At 52.0% G+C, this 22,760-nt stretch overlaps 1 long non-coding RNA gene across 1 annotated transcript; it reads left to right on the forward strand.

Moving 5' to 3' along the window:
* Positions 1 to 1,326: 1,326 nt before the first annotated feature.
* LOC135575358 (uncharacterized) lies at positions 1,327 to 7,444 on the forward strand. The gene is made up of 2 exons (XR_010465953.1): positions 1,327 to 1,431; positions 7,081 to 7,444. It is a non-coding gene; the product is annotated as an uncharacterized LOC135575358 (long non-coding RNA).
* The last annotated feature ends 15,316 nt before the right edge of the window (positions 7,445 to 22,760 follow it).

A 22,760-nucleotide genomic window follows, 5' to 3' on the forward strand; every position in this document is an offset into this window, starting at 1 on the left:
GCTCCATATTAAATAGGCCAAAGCCCACAGAAGCACTCTTAATAGATTATTACTTAATAAAGGAACCCAATGTATTTTCTCTATAGATTTTGGCATCCTCAGCTTCAGCCTGTGTTCCTGGAGAGACCTGGGCTGTGTGCAGGGCTGGGAGCCCTTCTGCAGGCAGCTGAGGAGCCCAGTTCTGCGCTCAGACACCCCCTTCCCACAGTGGAAGCTGGGGTTTTTTTTGGGTGTGTAGGTGGGTTGTATATGGTGGGGGCAAAAGAGGCTTGTAAGGAAATGAAAGCTCTTTGAAGGATGGGAGTGGACTCTGCGTCTCGCTCCAGGAGTGGTTTTTCACCCACCACCGTTCATCAGAAGTGACTCTGGAGGAGTAAGGTGAGGGGGATGCTCAAGGTTTGCTGAGGGCTGGGGAGAAAAATCATCTTACAAACCCTCCAAACCCCCATGGGGGTTTTGTGGTGGGAGGACGTGCCATGCAGGCCCAGAAATGGGGGATGAGCAGAAACACCAGCAAGTCAGCACGCCAGGGGAACTGCCAGCAACCAAGCAGGGTGCTTCTTGAGTCAAAATCATCTTTCTTCTCCAGACAAGAAAGCCCACCTCAAAAGCTCTGCTCCACTTCTGCGCCCAATGCCTTTGCATGCTGGATCCATATCAGAAAAATATAGCATTCACCCAGGGGTTTTTATTTAGTGTCCCTGCCTTTGTGCCAGCAGACCTTGCATGGCAGGTTCAGTGACTTTCCATGGGGCCTTAAGAATCCAATTTTGCTTTTAAATTTGCTGCCTCTAGGCAAGATGCAGCAAGTTTTTATGCACATGGTGCCTCTTTGTCTGTGTAGTGGTCTCATGCATAACAAGGAGAAGAAAAACAAAAAAAATCTCTATATAAAGGATGCTATTGTGTGAAATTATTAAGTAAACAGGGGAGCTGGGGTGGGATTTGCCCACACCCAGGCGCTGTGAGTGACTGGGCTGGCTGGAGCAGAGCTGGGCTGAGCTGACCCGAGAGCTTTAATCCCCCCTTTTCCAGCAGCATCGCTTGCCAGGCCCCCACTTTCACACGAGTTTATTCTGGGAGCTGCTCCCTCCGAGCAGAGAGGAGCAGGAATGCCCTGGCCCCGCATCCCGCTCCCGGCACCATCCACCTTCCCCGCAGGGAGGTTTTGGCAGGAGCTACCCGACTCGTTTCTCTCTTTACTGCTGCCAGAGACCCAGCCAGCGATAAACAGCAGCGGGTGCTTTTTAATTAACATCCTCATTCAATGCAACATATTATTTTCATTAAAATCAATAAATAGTCTCTGCTTGGACTTTTTCGTATGCCTTATATTTAAAGCAAACCAAACGCTATTCCTGTCATCTGGATCCCATACTTCCTCCACGGGATGCTCCACCACCGAAGCTGCACCTGAGCGAGGATTTTCCGGTAGGAAAGGCAGCAGCGGGTCGGATGCTTTTCGGGATGCTTCTCCCTGGGCGAGGGAGTTGTTATTTCAGATACAACAAAGGGCAGAGCTGGTGAGCAATGGAGTGCAGCATCCCAGACAGTATCCTACCCTGTACTGCATCCCTTCCTGCTCAGGAAGGACAGACTGGGGCAGCTCTGTACTTGTATGGATATGACCCTTTCCTTCTCAGAATGGGTGCTGTTAAATTAGCCTGGCTGAGCCAGGTTAACTGAACCAGGTTAGGCCAGGCCTGGATCTGCAGTAGTGGTTGAAGTGGAAAATCACCCCACAAAAAGCAGGCACGGGGTCACTGCACTGCTGAGAGGTGGGTCCCGGTGTGCCGAACTGGGCGCGGGGGGACTGCACAGGGACAGGGGTGCACGTATGAGCAGGGAGTGCATGGGTGCATGTGGGTGCAGAGGTGTGTGCATGGCCGGGAACTTCCCTTTGCAAAGTGGGAAAAGGGCTGAGCGGGGTTTTGTCCACAACAAGGCAGCCAGCACAACTCATCGATCCCCAACGTGCTCGCAATATGTTTCCAGCATCACATCCCCAGTGTGACTGGGCACAAAGCAGCCTCAGTCCCCTTTCCGTTTCCTACCAGCAATTCTTCAGTCCCTTTTCTCCCCATACTCAAGTCCTCTTTTACACACAAAGCCTCAGTTTGTCCTTGAAACTCCCTGGAGCAGAAGCGCTGACGCCCTTTCCTACAGGCAAGGGGCCAAAGCACCGCACTGAGAGATCAGCTCCAGGCTGAGAGTTTTCCCATGGCCACGCAGAAAACTGACAGCCTCTATGAACTGAGCTCCCATCTCATCCCCGACCCCCCAGCTCATCCTTGCCCACTCTGGGGTGCCAGAGAGAGGTGCCCTTGTTGCAGTGGCTTTGGCAATGACTTTTTTCCTGATGACTTTTCCAGGAGAGCTGGTGAATGGGATGTTTGTCTCCCGGTTCTTTCACAGCTTATCCAGCCAGGTTTATTCTCAGGGAGTGACCGGGGTTTGTGCTGCCCCAACCTGGGAGAAGCTCAAAGGGATCCAGTTCCCAGGGACAAAATAAATCCATTAGTTGAACATGATCCGTGTGCAATGCGGCACCTTTGGATTACACCCAGCACAGAGTTTTCCTCTGGTTTGGGGCTTTATTGCAAATCTGCGACAAAGCCTGGATTTGTCAGACGATTAGTTTTTGACTCCAATGTCAAAAAAATCCACACACAGAACCCACTTCTGAGCTGATCTGCTGGGCGGTCTCGAAGCCCTGCCACGCCGGGGTAGATGTTGATTTAATGAGGGGGCCACAGTGGTTTGGCACAAGTTGCTTGGGCATTTTGTGGAGGGGGATAAATAAATGCAGGGCACCCACGGGCTGTCCCCAGGTGACCGTGGCAGGACCTGCGGGTGAAGGCATCCTTCCAGACCTCCCAAAAGGCCTGCGGAGCCACTCTGTTTAACGGCTGGTAAATAGGCAAAGCACTTGTCCCTTGTCGCTTGCTGCTGGTGGGGACATGTCCTCTTGCCCCTTATGGCAGGCACATTCCCAGGCACGCTGATGGCCTCGGTTTACCCTGAACGGGCCTGGTGTCTTTGAAACAGGTGGTCTCCCAGAGCCTGCCTTGGGTTGCAACCCAAACTTGAGCATGTGGGTGCTTATTCTGCCTTCAGTTTCGTATTTTGACCAAACCAGATCTTCAGAGACCTCCAGACTCCGGTAGCTGGAGAGGGCAACTCACCACCATGTTCTAAAACCCAACCAGTCACCAAGCCCAGCTCCTGCAGAGCCGTGTCCTCCCAGGGCACCCCTGTGCCATCTGCAACAGCGAGGAGGAAGAGCCAGTTGTTTGTCACTGAGCAGCTCAAAAAAATTGATTTTTATAAAGTTCCTCCTACTCTGTTTGCAGCTTTGTCAGCAGCTGGGGAGATGATGTGCTGTGATAACTGTGTTTGCTAGCTTGGATATAAAATAGCCACTTGCATGTAGAAATAATGATCTCAGGACAATGTAGAGTTCTTAAAAACTCCCAGCTAAACTCAGAATCCAGGAGATTGCGACTCAAGGGGCGGCCACACGTCCTGGCTGTGGCCATGCCAGAGGCTGCCGGCTGAGCCCCGCAGCTATAAAACATGCCTTGCTGTTGGCTTCTTGGCTGGACTTCTCTTGAGCAAGAAGTGTCTGAAGTGGGATTTCTTGCTGTGCTATTGTCCCCTGGAAGCCACCATCCAGCCTTAGTCTGGGAACACCGGGGCAGGCAGCCCTGGCCCCAGCAGGCAGGGATCTCCCAGCCCTGCCAGAGAGCCCTGCCTGCACGCTGCCCGCTTCCCGCGCGGGACGAGCCGGAGGAGAGGGATGTCTCCTGGAACAGCAAAATGAAACGTATCTGATGTTCAAAACAAAGTCTGGAGTTCATTAGAGCAGCAACCCGCAGATTGGGAATCGGGCACTTCTGAGGGATCGCACAAAGGCGCTTCACGGGGGTGTTAGCTCGCCTCGGCGTGTTTTCTTCACGGCCCAAGTTATTAGAGGATCCAGATGTGCTCAAAGGCGCATCCGCAGCGCGTGTAAGCCTGAAGGCAGGCTGGGCGTCCGCAGAGGCTCCCGAGCCCCTTTGTAGCTCCGCGGATGCAATTCACGCCTGCGGTGCAGCCCAGCACCCAAGCATCCTCCTGCCTGAGCCCTGGGAAAGGCAACGGGACCTCAGCACATGTCACCTTGCAAGCAAACACTTTTTTGAGTGGAGACAGCCTTCAGCTCAGGCTTAAAGTTAAGCCCATGCTTGAATGTGCTGTGACCACGTACTGGCCCTTGGCTGGTGGCAGAGGGGCTGATTCATCACCCGGCTGCACCCTGCTGCAGGGCTTAATTGAATTATGGCAATTAAGGGACATCAGTGGTGCTGCTCCCAATATTCCCAAGATCAGTCCTTCAGCTGGGTGATGGGAACACTGGTTTCTCCCCAGAAAAAAACTCATTTTTATGGGCTGCTGTGCAAGATGGTCTGGTTTGCAGAAGTGCAGGTCAATGCCAAGCAGCCCTGGAGTCCCCTCCAAAAGAAAGAGGGGATGGCATTCCCCTCCAAAGCCAGGCTCCACTTCTCTTCCCATCCTCAGCCAGAAACCCTGACCACCCCATCTGCTCACCGGGCTGCGGAGGAGCTGCGGGGACATTTCTGCGCCTAATGATGCTTGTGTAACGAGGGCTGAACACGTCCCGTCCTTGTCAACAGGTTAAGTCATGAGAAATTTAGTGATGTTGGAAAAGAGCTGCTTGTGAGCGGAGCCCCGTTGGATTAGTCCAAACAAAACACATGTGATGGATTAAAAATAAAAATGCTATTAAATTCTTTCAGGATGTGAAATTCAACAAAAGGCCTGTTGTGCGCAGAACGGAGGGGAAACGCTGGAGTCAAGACCAGGAACTCACTTAGCAAGGCAGTTCTGGAAGGACCACCTCAGATTTATTTTATCCCGCTATTTTTGGCCTTTGTGTGTAGATTTTATTAGTGGGGTGATCTGTTAATGCCTCCGTCTGGTCTTCTCAGGTTCCCTCTGCCCCACGCCTCCGCAGCGGGAGAGCTTGGGCTCCCAAATGAGCGGGCAGGCGGGGAGCGCAGGGCTGTGTCGGAAAGCAGAGCTCTCCCTCCCTGCCCGGGAAGCCGTGACCTTTCCCAGCAAGCAGAAACAAAACCCGACAAATTCCAGAAAGTTTCAAAATCACGACAGCAAAACCCCAGAGCATCGCCTGGGAGCGGAAAAGCCCTTTTCAGATCAATGCTGGAAGCTTTTTGGCTTCGATTCCCAAATGCTTCAGCCTAAAAATTAACTTTATTTTTCCTTTTTTTTTTTCTTTCCCCAAGAGGAAAATTTTAACTCCACGGAAGCCGCATGTTGCACAAGGGTTTTGTCAACCATCGCAGCTTAGAAAGGGAGACAGAGATAAGCCAACGCTGCCCAGCAACTGCTGCTCGCCTATGTTTCTCACTCCCCTCAGGGCTGCTTTCTGCCCTTTGCTGCTCTGTGCCCAGCTCACATAATCCCTGTTTCTTCTGCCGGCGGCCAAGCCGAGCCTGCCAAGCTGGAGGAGGGCCCGGAGCCCTGGCCCACCGCAGCTAATGCAATATTTACTGCTGCAGAGCAGCACTGGAAGCTGCTGAGAATGAGCTGCTTTGTGCAGGGTGGCTGCAAGAGGGCGGGGGTGCCCGGGGGAACACGGGGGTCCCCCCACCGCCCTGTCTGCTCGTGGCATCTGGCATGAAACCAGGCTTCTCGGGGCATGGTGGAGCACAGAGGTGAGCTGGGCATGGTCTGTAGGACGTGCACATGAGAGCATCCATGTGTACAAAGGTACACCCCCCGCAGTGCTCTGGGGCCATCTGGGGACACAGGGACAGTCCTAATGGCCATGGGGCAGCCTGGTTACTGCTCCTGCTGGTCAAATCATTTCTTTTAAGGAAAGATGGTAATAAAAAGTAGAATAGTGTCCTGATGATCTTGATGTGTAGGAATGAGCACCTGTGGAGCATGTCCCGCTGCTGGTGGGGCTGGTGGGACAATGTCCCTGCTGCTGGCTGAGCCCCGTGCCTGCGCTGGGTTAGTTCACGACATGCAGGTTCTGTGCACCCTCCTGCTTTTTCATCAAGACGATGAAAAGCGCTTTGCAATGGCAGCGGGCAGAGCTCTGCAACCGCCACTCTTTCCAGGTGGATTTATTTTATTGATCTGTTTTATTGAGGATTTACCTGCAGGACCGAATCTGGAGCTGCTCCAGTGAATTCCATGGGAACACCACCAAGGATGCCTTTGGCCCCATGAGCAAAAGTGTCGCATTTTCATTGAGGACTCAGCTGCTGACAAGGCTCTGAGCTGGGGAAAGTGCTGGGCTGAGCTCCCAGGAACATGCAGGCTGGTGGAGCCAGGGTGTCTTGGGAAAACCTGGCTGGGACATGTGCTGCTCTTTGCAAGCTTGGCATGGTGCTCCTACAAAAATCTCGCTCTGGAATGTATCCAAGGTCAGCCAGGGAGGCAATTTCAGGGTAGGAAAGGCATCTCTGCGGTGGGAGATGTGTGGAGCATGGAGGGGCCACAGTCCCATGGCGAGATGCTCATGTGAGAGCTATGGAGGCGGTGGGACCATATGCATCCTGGCCTTGGGACAGCTGTGCTGGTCAGGCTTCCCATCCCACTGTTTAACCAGCTGGTTAGTGCCAACTAGATAACCTCGGTGAGAAATAAAGGTAGGTAGTACAGGCAGCTGAGCCTCCACCCATATTCTTCTTTGGTCAGTTGTTACTATTCCTCACACGATAACTGCTCTGCTCTGCTTGGGGTAAGAGGGCCGTTAAGCACAGGCAGGGTATTAATTTGCAAAATGATTAACAGTGCGTTGATAGTTTAATTCTGCCTCTGTGTTTGCCAGCGGGGCAGGCTGGCTGCTTGAGCCTTTCCTGTTACTTCAGCCATGGGCAGAAGGGAATGACTTCTACAGTGCGAGTCCATTTGGTGTTAAAAACAGGAAATCAGTTTTCTATCGATTGGCGTTTCTCTTAACGTATTCTCGCAAGTGCTCATTAAATTTTCATTCAATTATCCCAGGCCGTGTTGTATTTTCCCCCCCTCCTCCATTCTTTTCAGAGGGAACAGGCGATAATGGACGCATCCATCCCTCCCGCGGAAGCCAGGCGTTCAACATGCGGCTAATTTAATCAAGGAGAGGCAAATCTTAATAAAGAAGGAGGGAAGAGCAGTACTCGAACCAGGCTGGCTGATGGTATAATGACCTGTCTTCTGAAGGAGCAGAGCAACCGAAGCTCTCCTGGTGCCATTAACGTTCGATATGTCAGAGCTGAAGGTACCAGCGAGAGGAAAACAACATCATTAAGCAGGACACTCTCATGCTGGAAGGGGAGGCACATTTATATTCTGACAGGGGATTATCTAGGCAGCAATAATAATAGCAGGAGTAATAATAATAATAATAAATCATTATCACTTGGCATTGCTGGCTGTAGTGGGACCCAAGGGTGTGAAATGGCTCCGGTAGAGTTAAAAGGGTGAGTGGTAGACATGAGCATCAGTAGGAAAAGATGGGTTTGTAGGGTGAGATGGGTGCCTGATCATGCTTCAGTTTCCCCAGCTGTAAAGCCGAGCGGTGATACCTGGCTTTGCAGAGAGTGCTGCAACTGCTCAGCTGGGAACCACTATTTAATCTTAATGCATTTCCATCTGTTGTTCTCTACCAAGAGAACGTGGTACATTGTCCACCCAACACTGTCATGTTTTGGGGGTGGAGAGCTGCAGCCTGAGTTTGGCTCTTGCTGTCATGACCATCCGCAAGTCTTCCAACCTCTCCCATCTCCAAACAGGGGGTATTAAGCCTAGATTGGCCTCTGCTCTGCCTGGAGGAGCTTTTCCCCACAGGAGCATCCCCCTTGGTGCAGAGCCAGCCCTCACTCAGCCGTTTACATGGGAACAGGAGGGATGATGCCAAATCTTCATCTGAGCTTGAAGGTGGGCTTGTTCTTGGATCCTTTTCAGTTTTTCGCATTCAGACTCATGCAAGCGTTTGTCATAAGGCTTGTGACAACAGCTCATCCATCATCAACGCTGACAAGCCCAGCCACAGGCCAAAATGTGTTCCAGATTCAGCTCCAAACACCATGTGCTTGACCTGTCTCTGAGAATCATACATCTCCGATATACGTGTTGTTCTTGTATGCAGCACGTTTCCAGGGGGAATGCCTGCGTGGCACAGTTCTGCCTGTCATTTGCTAGTGTGCGAGCAAGTGTTCAGTTTCAAGGAGACACACGTGCTGCTATCACTAGCTTAGGAAGGCAGGGCTCTTGGCAGAACCGGGCAAGCAGAGGAGAGCTGGGCTCTACCTAATCTCTGCAGCATGTCTGAGCGGTTATGTGCGAGGTTGGGAGCCTCGCTGCATACGCCACCGTTTATCTGGGTTTCAAGACAGCCTTTGATAAAGAACCACAAGGCAGACAGCAGCAGCAGCTGAGAGGGATCAGGGATCAAGGTAGTGAAGAAAAACCTGGCTCTGAATCAAAAGGATCTCGGTGGCTGCACCAAGGGCTCCAGCTCCTGCTCAGGGTGGGATGGGGATGCTCCTTCCCCTTCAGAGGAGAGGAATGAAAGGGGAGAGGGTGGGCAAGGGTGCAATATTGCTGTGCACACATCTTCCACACATCCAGCTATGTTTCATCATAGAATCATAGAATGTCCTGAGTTGGAAGGGACCCACAAGGATCATCCAGTTCAACTCCTGTCCCTGCACAGGACAACCCCAACATTCACACCATGCGTCTGAGGGTGTTGTCCAGTCTTTTCTTGAACACTGTCAGGCTTGGGGCTGTAACACCTCCCTGGGGAGCCTGTTCCAGTGCTCCAGCACCCTCAGGGTGAAGAAGCTCTTCCTGATGTCCAACCTAAACCTCCTCTGGCACATCTTTCACTGCACTCACTCCCTTCTCCCTGCTGCCTGCAAAGAACTGCCTTGTCTCCAGCACTGCCATGGTTTGTGCTTCCCCTAATTTAAACATGGTGAAGGCATGACGAAAGTGAGCGCCGTGCACCCCTCGGGAGTGGGGTGCTGCCCCACAGCATGTCGACACCCCTGCGGCTCAGCCTCCCCTTTGCCATCACCCTGCGCCATCCCGGGTGCACTCTTGGCGAACGTGTGCCTTTGAAAGGAGGGAAGAGATTCAGAAATTCAGGATGTGCTCGAAGTAAATAAGTGTATTAGCTGGAGCGATGAGAGCTCTTTCTCTGAGTGCTTGCGGTAAAGCTCCATTACCACTGCCGTGCCGGGCTCGGGACCTTTGGTGCTGTGCAGTTGGGGAGAAGCACTCCTTAATGCCAGATTGGAGCTGTCTTTTGTAATGCAATTATTCTGCAATAATCTCGAAATGGAATATAATTAGGAAAGGAGGGGGTGAGAGCATGTGATTGTAGTCAAGAGCTGTAATGTGGGAGCTGTGCTGGCACTGTGGGGAAGCTGGACACAGACCCTGGCCAGAGCCCTTGGCCATGGGGCATCCTCTCCCCACGGAGCCAGCTGAAGCCTTTACCTTCAAAATGAGGAGTAAACAGGAAGGTTTGGGGCGCTTTCATCCTTTTGTTTTGAAAAATAATTAGGCTGAAAAGTGTTTTAGAAGAGGCTCACAAGCTTTAAGTCAAGCTTCTGAAGAGGCTGATCCAAGCAGCAGCATGTCCATATGCAGACCCCACCCTGAGTTAGGGGGCTGCACTGTCGTCCCCAAAGCAGCCCATGCAGCCCAAGGAATCTGAATGCAGGACACAGGGATGGAGAGGGATGCTCGTTGCAGACAGACCATACATGGGTGGAATTACCCTAATACCCAATGGAGAATTTGCTTCCTTGCACTGACTCTGAACCTCCTGATGGTTTGTGTTGTCCCTTGGCTTGTACTCCTGTAGGCAAAAGGTTTATTTAAACTGGTCATTCAATGCAGCCTGTGTTGGGGGGCTGAAGGATGAAGGGGTGTCTGTGGGGTTTGGGGTGGCTCCAAGGATGCTCCACATCCCTGGGGAAGTGTGCAGAGAATGCCCCCAGACCTCCCTTTAGAGCTTTTGCTGGCAGGGGGGACCCATGGAGCCCCCAGGCCATGGCTGGCTTTGCTTCCCTGGACAGACACCTCCCAGACAGACACCCCCCGCCACAGACAGCTCACCCGTTTCTGGGAACCGTTAGCCAAGGAAAAAAAATTCCCAGCCCTCTGACTGACTCATGGAGGAGATAATTGGACACAAAACTTATTTTTCTTCCTACTTGTGCCTAAAGTAACCATCGTCTCCAGTGCCCGGCACTGGGACACCACGACTTTCACTGTTCCCCTTTGTTTTGTTTGACTCATTCACTCCTGGAGGGGGGGGGTTCCACCTGCCAGAACCCCCAGCAGCAGAGCAGGGCTGGGGACATACCTGGTCCCCAGAGGAGCTGCCTGCTGTGGGGATTCTCCAATGGCTAGAAAGGGTTGTGCTCGCGGTGAAAGTACCTCCCTTTACCTCAGCCAGCGATATCATGAAACCTGCAGGAGCACAATCACCCCTGGGGCCTGATCCTGCACCCCACTGTGCCGATTCCTCATGCAGAAGTTGGGGCAAAACCCACAAGTGTCGCACACATCCCTTCCCATGAAGGCACCGGCCCCATCTTCTGCAGGACTGATGCTGGAGAAAAGAAAAAAATGAAGGTTTTACAAGCAACCCAGAGCTCCCAGGCCAACCTCTCCTGTTTACCAGCAGGTTATGGGGAGCCTGGCCCGGGCTGGGGCTGTTGCACCCCCGCAGCTCCTGCAGCCCTGGCCCCACTGCACCTCCTGCGCCCTTATAAAAGCTTTGCTGAATCAGATCTAAACCAGGCCTGGAAATTCCTTTGGCATGAGCTGAGAGGGGAATTTCAAACCACATATAGCTTTTTCATTACACTGCCTGTGCTTTTATATATATATATGTGTGTATATATATATATTTGGATTTTCGGAGGGCAGGGGCTTTGCTGCTGTCCCAGCCCATGATTTTGGTCAGGTCCCCATCCTGATGCTGCTCAGCATCCCAAGGCTGCCCAGCTCCCACATTAAAAACCTTTGCCTTCTGGCCACCAGCTCATTAGTACAGCTCAATTAATGCTTATTCCCCTCTTGTCTGAAGGTATTGGATTTACAATCCCTTCTGGCCAGGGTCGGCTGAGCCACTGGAGCCCCATTTCTCTGTGTGCACAGTCCTACCAAGAGCCAGGAATGTCACCTCTCTTTGGGGTTAAAAGTGTTTTCATTGAGATTTTCCCCTTTCAGCCCTGGGGAAGGGGTTTATTGTGGGTCACTGGAGCAACACTGCTGCAAAAGGACGGGGTGGGGAAATAGAGACACATAACCTTAATCTTGGCTTTACGTCATGACCTATAGAGTGAATTTAAACATATATGCTGGTCAGGTGAAGGACTCGGGTTCAGTCACCCCACAACCACCACCCTATTTTGCAGGGTGAAACCCTCCCTGTGCTGCCACCGGCGCATGAACCAGCTCCGAAACCACGAGAGATGGAAACTGGGCAGGCGGGAGAGATTTTTCCAGGGTGGGATTAAAATAAAACAAGCTCCATCTGAGCCCCTGCCTACCAGGGCTGGGCAGGGCTCCTATCCACACCCCCTGCCCCCCTTCCCCTGTCCACCTCCATGGAAAACACCTTCACGAGGAGACGCTGGGAGCTTTTAATAGAAAATCAGAAGTTTAAATTGGCACAGCAGCAGCTGAAGTGGTGCTTGGAGCCACACTGTGCTGACAGTTTATTTAACAAAAAAAAATTAAAGTAATAATAATATTACATATGCAAAATGGAGTGAGGGAGAAAGGGACTGTTTTAGAGAGGCTTCCCATCTCTTTGGGGAGACTAAGGAACTATTGCTCCTGGGCTCAGAGTGAGCACCACATTTAATTCTTAAGTTGCGTTTCTTTGCTGTTTGGCTGGCAGAGGTGATTTGGTTTGGGGGACCAGGCATGGCTTCAGAAGCAGCATTGCTCCCTGAGCTGGGGCCTGGACAAAACCCAGCGAGAGACCCCAGACTTAGGGGAGCTTCTCCGGGACGCTCTGCTGCAGCACCTGGGGCAGTGACTTGGAATGTTTCCCTTCCTCCATGGGAGAAGGTGTCAGGGAGTCCCCAGCAGCAGGGTTTATCCCTTTCTCTCATTTCCCAGACAGACTTCTGATAGCAGAAGGGGTCCTTCAGAACAATTTCTCATTGCAACAACAGCAAAAAGAGGAGCGAGAGGGAGAGGAAGGTGACGAACTGCTCCATTTGCTTCACCAGTTTGCAGGTCGGAGCAGGTTGGAGGCTGGAGAGGGAGGATGGGGCTGGGTCACCCCGCTCCGCAGCGATGTTGGTCAGAGCAACAAGGGGCTGTGCTCCCCATGGAGGGAAAAGAGCCTTCAAAGGGATTTCTTTTGGAAAGGGGGCTCTATAATTACCTGTTTATGGTTATAATTATTTCCTACCATCCCTTGCTGCCCTGGCCCAGCTCCATGCTAAAGAAAGCATCCCCCCACCCCAAGTGTGGGCTACAAAGTGCCTGGAGGTCTCCATCCCAAATATTTAACATCCAGCCTGTGACCGCTTTTCTGGTAGCAAATTCCTTTCCAAATCTCCCCTGCAATTTGTGGCGGGCAAACCTTGTTTGAGTTTGAGGATTTAGCACATTTTTGCCACACCGTATTTTGCAGGGAGGACTCAAGGCCTTCCGGGCTGCTCTTTGTGTGGTCTGGCCACCCCTGAGCATGATATCCTGCACCCCACCTCACCGGAGGCACCCCGGCACCCATCCCACCCAGTCCCAGCAGTGGGAGGGTGCCGGACCCCTCACCAAGGGACTGTCCCTGCACCCCGTCCCCTCTGCCCTGAGCCCCTGCACCTTTGGGGCCACCACTGAGGCTCAAGGTCATCAGGCTTTTTTGTTATTCTTTCTTTTTCCATTTTATGTGGTTTGTGGGCACATAATGGAAGGTGGATTCTGGAGGGTTTTGTTCTCTTGCCAGCCTGAATTATTAATCCATCCGGGCTTCTTTCTTTCCGTTTTTCTTTTCTTTTTTTTTTTTCCTCATGGATTTTCATTTAGGCCACGGTGAAGTCACCAGTGGCAATGCTGCCCCTTGCACTGCCCTCCCGTAGCATCATTCACCAAAGCGCAGCCATGTTCTGGCCCACAGCAGCAGGGAGCTGCTGTCCCTGGGGATTGTCTGGGGTCTTACCCGCTGCCAGTGCCCCCCGGCTCAGCTTGGGGTGCCGGTATACCTGTGTGCAGCAGCCCTGTGCCTCTGCCCTGGTGTTATCTACAGGGTTTTGCTGGAAGAATGGGTTCAAGAGTTAGCTAAAGCCTCCTCCTGTGAGGGGAGATGCTGCCTGTGCTGGAAGAGATGGGCACACATGGCTGGGTTACCATGCTCTGGCATGGCGAAGAATTAAAAGCCTTGGTCGAGGCGGTGCAGGACCAGAGCTGGTCCAGCTCCCTGCAGCCTCCATCAGCACCCTCAGCCACCCCCAGTTTCCCCACGCAGGTCCCCAGGGGGGGCCCATAGTTGCCCTCTTCACTGTGATAGGACAAGGGGTTGTGACAGGACAAGGGGTGATGGTTTTAAACTAAAGGAGGGGAGATTCAGGCCAGACATGAGGAAGAAATTTTTCACACTGAGGGTGGTGAGACACTGGCCCAGGTTCCCAGAGAGGTGGTGGATGCCCCATCCCTGGAGACATCCCAGGCCAGGCTGGACGGGGCTCTGAGCAACCTGAGCTGGTGAAGATGTCCCTGCTCATGGCAGGGGTGGCACTGGGTGAGCTTTGAAGGTCCCTTCAACCCAAACTATTCTGTGATTCTATGATTCTATGATATGGCCACTGTGGAGGGGAAGATGCTTCCTGCCGTTGCCGGGGCTGATATTGCTATTCCCATCCGAGGGTGACGTGTGAGCAGCTGTGACCTCTGGAGGGAGAATACGTCTTCCCATGTTCACAGTGCTAACAAATCTCCCCGGAGCTCCAACAGCATGCAAACCTGTGGCAAAGAGACAAAAGCACTTGTTGAAAGAACTGGCCCCAGGGGGAGCAGCCTTGGGCACCTCACCGTCTCATCACGGCCCTGCAGCGGGGTGCTGGACCACACAGCATCACCGGCACTTCGCTTCCTAATTGGTGAACCCCGGCTGGTGGCAGCAATTAGAGCTCCAGCTCTCTCCTCCACCAGGGACGCTCATTAACCACCTCCAGCTTCACCCCGCGGGGAGTCGGGGCGCGGGAGGCTGGGGGCACAGCAAGCATACTGCCCACCCTTGCAGGAGGAGAAACTGGATGATCATCTATAGCTGCACTAATTGGCCTCACTGCTGCCAAGCTGTGCTGAGCAGGGAGCAGGGAGGTCAACAGATACGGGGTCATCATCGTCCTCCTCCACAGAGCAGAGGGTACCTGTCCCCAGGGGCTTCTCCTTTGCTTTTATTCCCTTCCCCAAAGCAAGTTTTGAGGCCAGATACTCACATTTTTATTTACACTGAAGGCTATTTTACCCCGTTTGGCTTAAGGCTATTTTCTGTGCCTTAGAGCAAAGCAGGATCAGGATGCAAGTCATTAAAATCACCTTCTGAACTTGCCATTTCATGAGACCTGAAAAGAGGGAAAATCAGTAAAAACCACAAGTGTGGAAACAGTCTCTGTGCATCATGTTGAGCAACTGGAAACAGTCTCACCTGCTGCTGGCAGAGAGCTGAGGCTTTGCTGAAAAATCGGGATGTTGGTCTGGAAACCAGGGTCTGCAGGTGGCCAGTGAGGGCCCAGTCCCAAATTTAGAGTAGTGACGCAGTGCGCTTGGAAAGCGTGGTGAAATGCAGTGTTTGTCTGTCCCCTCCATCCAGACACTGAATGGCTCTCTCACCGAGATGAGATACCCAGCTTGCCGTGGGAACCCTGAGGCTGCCAAGGACCAATCTTGGTGGCAAAATCAGCATCTTTGATCTGGCTGTGGCCAGGACTGGCAAGGCTGCCCCGCAGTGTCAGTGCAGGCTCCCTGCTCCCAGCCTCAAATATCTGTCTGCTCCGCTCAGGCCACAAACCCTCCCCTGGACTCGAAAGAGGGAAAATTACATGCTCTGATTTGCAGACTTGGTGGAGATAAATCCCCACGGAAGGCACGGCTGGAGACGCCAGGGCCGATAGCGCTGAGCTCTGTGTGCCTGGGACGCCCCATCTCCTGCTGTGCCCGGCACCGGGGCTGCCCCGCTCCCAAGGAGAAGCTGGGAAACTCCCTCCGCCCTGCTCGGGGTGGCAGAGGGCCAGACTGATCCCGTAAAGCCCCAAGGGTGGATCACTCCATGGGCAGAATCATCTCTGATTAAGCAGGGGAGGAAAAGCAAAGCAGTGATGAATATGAGGTGGCCACTTGTGTAGTGAGAGGGTTTGGTCTCAGCCACTGGGGAGGGCAGCCAGGCTCAGCAGCGTCCCTTTGCTCTGGAGGGGGCAGAAGGGACATAGGGGACAGCCATCTCACAGGAGACCGCCAGCAAGGAGTGATGTGGTGGGTACCAGCACCTCCAGGACGATGCTGGGAGTGCCACTGGGAGGAAGGGCAGCAAGATGAAAGTCGAGAGGAGCCCAGGAAGGGGAAAAAAAACCCTGACGTGTGGCATATTTCATAACATGAGATGTGACACTTTAATGGGCTCCGAGATATCAAAGAGGACAGGAAGCCTCAACCTGTACGTGGCACATAAAACCCAACAGCAACACGCGATACGATCACCACGCTCCTTCCCTGCAGCCCCCAAGGACAGACCCCGCCTGTGGAGCACCAGCTCTGCTGCTTAGCTCAAAGACATATCAGTGTGAGAGATCCTGACCTGAAAAGCTGGGACAAAGCGGTAAACAAGGGTTTAAATAGAAAGCAATGTTGCTGGATGCAGGCATCGGTGGAAGGGACAAGCTGGGAAAGCACCCTGGCAGCGTGAGGCCGGCAGGTACATCACCCTGAGTTGTGGCCAGCACCATATTTCTCTGTTGCAAAGCTGAGCAGTAAATATTGGCTGGAGGATCTCCTGGAGGCACCAAGGGACAGTCACTGTCAAAATTTATGGCTCAGAGGTGGCAGAGCCATGCCATAAATATAAGAGGTGTGCAGGAGACCTGGTCCCTGTGCTTCTCCCAGGGGAAGCTTGTCCCCTTGCATGTCCTCGCCCCCAGCCCAATTTGTTATCATTTTGATTTTGCAGCCAGCACTGCTCGTTTTTTAAGACATCCCTGTCTCTGGAAGGAGCTGGTACCTGTTCCCAGCAGCACCTGGGATGGCCATAATGGGTAAAAACCACCATGATTCACATCAGTGGCATCGAGAATAAGAGGGAGCTGAGATTTGTGGTGGTCATGTCTACAAACCCTCTGTTCTGCAACAGCAACCTCTCCCCATCCCCATCATCTGGGCTGCATCCCATGGGCTCGCTCCCCATCAACCCCCATCAGGACCAAACCCTGTGACTGCTCCCACCTCCCATTTAAGGCCAGAAAAGATTATTTCAGCTGCGTTAGTGCTTATCCTAGCAAACAAATCCGTGGCACTCACAGCTTCTTTGCCAAGTGACACACACCGTACGGGCTGTCCTGGAGGTGAATGCAGGTCTCAGCTGAATGTGCCAGCCTGTGGTGAGTGGCACTGGGATGCAGGCTGGTGGGCTGCAAACACACTGGGGTTTCATTGCAGATAAGGGAAAATTAGCATCTGTATTTCTGAACAGTGGCCAGGGAATCAGAGAACATTATCAATGGGCTGGAGAAGGGAAGGGAATGGCCTCTTGGGAGGATTCACCTGGCATATGATCGTAAAACAATTATTATATTCCAGGTGTGGCAAATCCAGGGACAGGGAAGTAGAGGCCAAAAACTGGTTCATAGAAACAAGGTGGAAAATCCTGCCAGAAATTTGAAAGAATAAGAGCAGCCAAGGGGGGAACTAATGAAAATGTATCCAAGAATGAAAAATAATAATAATGAAATAAACTAAGGTTCTCCTGTTGACCTTACTTCAGGATTATACCCAAACGGGGGATTTGTAAGCCATGTGTCCTTTCTCATTTGAGAAAGGATTTGCAAAACCTGTATCCTTATCCATCACATAAGGCAGCCAGGGGTACCACGCGCCTGGCTTTCCCGGGCATGGCTGATGCTTCTGCCTGGAAACTGCATCAGGAGTGGAATCTGTGCCTGGGATGAGAGGTGATCCCGCCTCGTGGGGACAGCCACCGGCCTTCCGTCACGGCTGTGGCCATGATGTCAAGCTAACAGCACGTTAATGGGGAGAGCGTTGTTTCAGGTAGGGAAGTGCTCGCTCCTCCGGCCTGGCCAAGTTCCCCGTTAAGCTCATCACAGCAAAGCCATTTCTGTCCAAAGGTGGAGGTTTGTTTTCAGGGTCTGCACACTGAGGAGTCCTAGCAAGGAGGTCAACAAAGACATGGAAGAGTTTCAGACAGAGCCGGTGGGCAGAGCTGCCCGCTAGTGCTGCCGGGACACAGAGAAGAGCCCTTTGGGTACTTGCAGGCAGCTGTTTACCTCCAGCGCTAAAATCCATTAGAGTGGAAGAGCAGCAGAACTCTGTTTCGAAAAATCACAAGTGTCATCCAGCCCTTTGTCTGGCAATGTGACCAAACACCCCATGGCCCCCTTCTCCCTCTGCCTGGGTCCCACTCTGTGCCCGCCAGGCACGATGCAGCCTCGGGCAGGGGAGGGGGGGAAGAGAACTGTGATTAATTAATTAAACAAATTAAAAAGCAATTAAGAAACCCCTGCCCTCGCCCTAGGGGACGCTCCCCCCCACCAGCTCCCACTCGCGGGGCCCAGAGCGGCGTGGGTTGCGCCGCGGCGCCTCCTGGCGGCCGCGCCAGCGCCGTGCGGCACCGAGCGGGGCGGGACCGGCGGGGACACGGGGACACGGGTCTGTGTCTCCCGGGGCTGGGGAGTCTGTGGGGTCCGTACGGCATCCCCCCACTCCCAGCCCCCGGGGGCGGGCAGCAGCAGCTTCACCCCCCGCAGTCTGCAGCGTTCCATCCCATGGTTTCAAACCCTCCTGGGCTTTTAGAAAAGGCGCTGTTTTCAGTTCAATCCCACAGCATTTAAAAGCTATTTAATGTCTGGGCCGACCCCCGCCGAGTTGTAAATAATTTCTTCCAGCACTGAAATTTGTTTACTGGCATTTTTTGAGGCCTTACTTTCCAAAGAGGGGACGCAGCTTGGAAACCAGCGGCAAAGAGCTCAGTTGGGGCTCTGGGCTGCGTGCAATAGATCCGATCAAAACCCTCTTTCACAGAACCACAGAATGTTAGAGTTGGAAGGGACCTCGAAAGATCATCTTTGACACTTATTTGCAAAATTCAGAGTGAAACTTCATGCATTTTAGAAACAAAACGTTGTCTCCCCTCTGTCTCAAGGTGCTATTCAGGGGTTTGAATCTGGGATTAAAGCGCGCACGGTGATGTTCCAAAATATTACGGTGTTACACATCAGTGTGTCTGCTGGGATGTCTCCAGACACCTCCAGAGAGCAACAGCAGCAGAGGGCTTGGCTGATTCCATCTGGACACCCGTGATGTGTGAGTCTCCTCAGCCAGGCCCCCCAGAGAAAATCATTGTGAGGGCAGGAGGGGACGGTGGGGAAGGACGAGCTCCTCCCACCTCCTGGTTCCAGAGAAATCCCCAGGAGGCAGCTCTTTTTTTTCCCCTTGTGAAAAGCAGAGCCCTGATGCTCAGACACACAAAACCTGGCTGCTGCGGTGGCATTGGAGAAGTAGCAGCGCTGCAACGTGACACTGGGAAATTATACACTCAACGGAGCTGCTCTAATGAGAAAATGAACCAGACATCATATGGGGTTGATTTAGTGCAAGAATATGAAGAACAGGGGAAAAGGAGGAAAATAATGCCAAACAAACCTCAAACCCCCATGAGTTTATAAAGGCGCTTTGTGCGAACACGCTGGTGTTACCTCGGGAAGCAAGCAGTGTTCCTCCTGGTGCCCGTTCAGGGCTGCAATTAGTCTGGTTTCAGCAAACCAGAAGGAAAGTCCCCAGCTCCATCAAGAGCCACATCTCATGGAGCCACAAACACCTGAGCAACTCAACACTGCTTTGCAAAATGCTAGCGAAGATGAAGAGAATTAAACATAGCTCAGGATGATGCCATTCAGCCTTTAACAACAGTTTTAATGATTTTTTATCATTTGAGGCACCCGATCAGCCCCCAGAATTGTGGGCCAGCATCACCCTTGGCAGCTTCTCAAGTCTTTCCACCGTTTGCTAAAAATTGTGTGTTTGGGATGCTCTAAGAGGTGCTCTTGCTGGGGGATGATACAGACTATGACCACCTTTCATGTCCTATGGCTACAAAAACTAAACACCCTGTGTAAGAAGTCCAAGGGCTGGCGTCTAAATTGAAAAAAAGAAAATGAAGCTTATTTGTGTTTCTTTTAGAAACCTGAATGCCAACTGTTAGCAAAGCAAATGTACCCCACAGCCAAGCTCCGGGCTATTAAACTGAAGAAGGTTTCAGAGTGATGTGAACCCAAATATTCCCTGTATGAGGGTGGCTCTCTGCTCCGCAGGGCCACAGCTGCAAGGAGCTGCAAAGGGCTCTGGGTTTTAATCAGATATCCGAATTTGGAATGAATTATTTTTTTGAAACCACTCTGTTAAACACTTGACACAAATCCAGGTCTCCCTTGAAACGCTCTGTGACTAAGGGTGTCCTGCTGCCTGGCCAGCCGGCTTGTGGAAAACAGGAGACTTCAGCTAAGACCGTCCTGTGAACAGAACCCAATTTAGAAATCCGAGCCATCAGTACAGTGTGTAGTTTGAATCGCCCACACTGAGTCCCCTCGGTGAAGGCAGAGGCAGACCTGTGTTTGGGGAAGATGTATAATAATTACAAGAGATCCCAGACCATTAATTTCATTACTGCAGCTGTGATTAACGGCAGCAGCGACAGCAGTGTGGAGCATCGCTAGGGAGGATGGATGCAGGATCCCAGCTTGTCCCTGATTTCCCACCTCCAGGAGCTGCTCTCAGAGGCTGAAAAGGGAACTAAAATTAATCTCCAGACACCACCTGCTCCAAAAAGCAGCTAGTTCAAACCTGCGTTGGGAAAAGGAGCCGCAGAGCCCCATGGCTTGGTGCCAGGACTGTAGGGTCAGTGGAGAGATGCTGGGGACATGATGGTTTTGGGTCTGGGACTGTTTGGTTTACAGACACTGCATGTCTGTACCGCACCATTTAAGGGGCCAATAAGAAAGATGGGGACAGACTTTTTAGCAGGGCCTGTTATGATAGGACAAGGGGTGGTGGTTTTAAACTAAAGGAGGGGAGATTCAGGCTGGACATGAGGAAGAAATTTTTGACACTGAGGGTGGTGAAACCCTGTCCCAGGTTGCCCAGAGAGGGGGTGGATGCCCCATCCCTGGAGACATCCCAGGCCAGGCTGGACGGGGCTCTGAGCAACCTGACCTGGTGAAGATGTCCCTGCTCATGGCAGGGGTGGCACTGGGTGAGCTTTGAAGGTCCCTTCAACATAAACCATCTGTGATTATATGATTCTATGACTGTCACCTGTGCTGTCCTGCTATAAACACCACTTGATTAACTCCATACATAGACCTTATTATGCTTAGTTACTGTACAAGTTGCTCCATCTAAGATATAATACTCCAGTAATGTAAAAAGTAATCTTCTTGGGATTTTTCTTTTTTTAATTTGTTACAAGCTGTGCTGTCTTTGTCACCCACCGATTCTCAGCTGGGACACCAGCGAGCAGCTGCCATCGCACAGCTCCTGCTCCTCCTGCCTCACCAGCTGCTCCGCTCCCCCCAGCCCACGTGTGCCCAAGTGCACATCCCGATGGGATTTCTTCTTTAATAACTAAATTAAAATGCCAGCGGCCAATGCCACTGAGTAATTGTTGAAAGAAGGCAGAGAGCCTGTTCTTGGAGCTGGAGGAGCCAAGTGAGGAAGCCGGCTGGGCTATGGGCAGAGCTGGCTCCTCCTGTGAGATGCTGAAGGTGGCAGCATGTACCGGCAAAAGCGAACGGCCCAGCAGCAAACCTCTTATCCTTGCAAAAAAAAAATAATCAAGAGTTTATAGATTTTTCTTGCTACAGGCCAGGAGGAAAAATAAATAAACCAGAAAGCTCACAAACTCCTGTCTTATAAACCCTGAGCCAAGTCAGATATGCGCATGTATATACTCTCGTAGGGAGGAACAGGGGTTGATGCAGCCCGTTTATGCACTTAAGAGCCATGTGAGGAGCTTGTGTCAATGTTGGTCTTCCTACTCCAAAGAGAATATACTTTGGTTATACTTTTATCCTGGAGCATTTAATTCACCCAGCTTTCAGATACTTTGCTCTGGGCCATGCCATGGTGGCTCCTGGTCCACCCAGCTGCTCGCTCCCTTGTGCAAGGCTCACAGGCAGAGATTCGGGGTGATGAGTCTCCTCAAAAGGGGGACCCAGGGAAAGCATCCTAATTCTCAGCTCGCAGACAGACAGATGCAGAACCAGCACCACCAGGAGGTGCTGCCGGCACATGGGCTGCTGCTTGGCAGGCGATGGGCAAGTGAGGGTAACAAGCAGGGATGCTTTTGGCCCACAAAGCCATCAAGGAGGCAATTAGGCACGTAAGGAGCAGCATTTGTGTCACACCTGCCGGGCTAATGGAAAATGGTCATGCTGCAGAATCGGTGGAGAATATGGTTTGGGCTTGGAACTGGAATTGGCTTGCTTTTTTTTTTTCTTCACAGTGTTAAGTTCAAACCTGTGAGATTTGCTTTGTCAGATGGGAAGTGCTTCATTTCAGAAATAATTGGTTTCACTTCTGAGCTGTTTAAAGACATATTTGGATTTTTAAAGGTGAAAATAAAAGAGGACATTTTGGAGAGTAGAAATGAAGAAACCAAAAAATAGTCAATTCAGAGGCTTATTTCTAAATGAATACTGCACCAGAGCAGACACATTCATTTTTCTTTCTGTTGTTCTCAGAACAAAGTGCTCTCCCTGTTGCTGAAGTCCTCTGAGACTCAGGAGCAGTAGCCACCCAGCACCCCATGGAAGCAGCAGCAGAGCTGTAGAGAAGCTCGAAGTACAGGGAAAATCAAATGAGCATCACTCAAAATGTATGAGGGAGGCAGCGTGTTCCAGAGGGTTGCGGCCAAGCACCTGCCCAAATCCTGGGTCTTCCAAGTGCTGCAAAACTCCAAAGTATCCGGACTGCAGCACCCCTGGGGCGGCCAGGACTCAGGAGACCTCACAGTGACACCCAGAGCAAGGAGTGAGGATATTCACAGAGTTTGAACCCCAAGAGATTAAACACACAGCCAACAAAACCTCTCCCTGAAAACCCATGTATAACCCAGAGAGCAAGGATTCCGTGATAGGAATCAAACCCATGCAAAAGCCACCTCTAACAAACAAAACTGTGGTTTCAAGGCGATCCCAAATGCCTGGGCTTCAGGAGGTCATTTAAAAATATTTTGCCTGTTTTCCTCCAGAGCCGGGACTGGGCATCCAGCAGAGCTGTCCCCTGCCCTCGCACGCACAGCAACGGCCAGAGCCCAATGTGCAGGGAGGACTCAGTGTGTGACAGTGATTTGGTGGTGGTAGCACACAGGGCTGCTGCTGCCAGTCGGCAGTTTTCCCCAAGGAAAACCTATTTAGCAATTCACAGCACTAATTGATTGTGAGCTAGGCCAGGCAAGGATGCTTCCTCAGGCCTGAGGA

This window comes from Columba livia, chromosome 13, assembly GCF_036013475.1.
Source record: "Columba livia isolate bColLiv1 breed racing homer chromosome 13, bColLiv1.pat.W.v2, whole genome shotgun sequence".
Classification (NCBI taxonomy): domain Eukaryota; kingdom Metazoa; phylum Chordata; class Aves; order Columbiformes; family Columbidae; genus Columba; species Columba livia.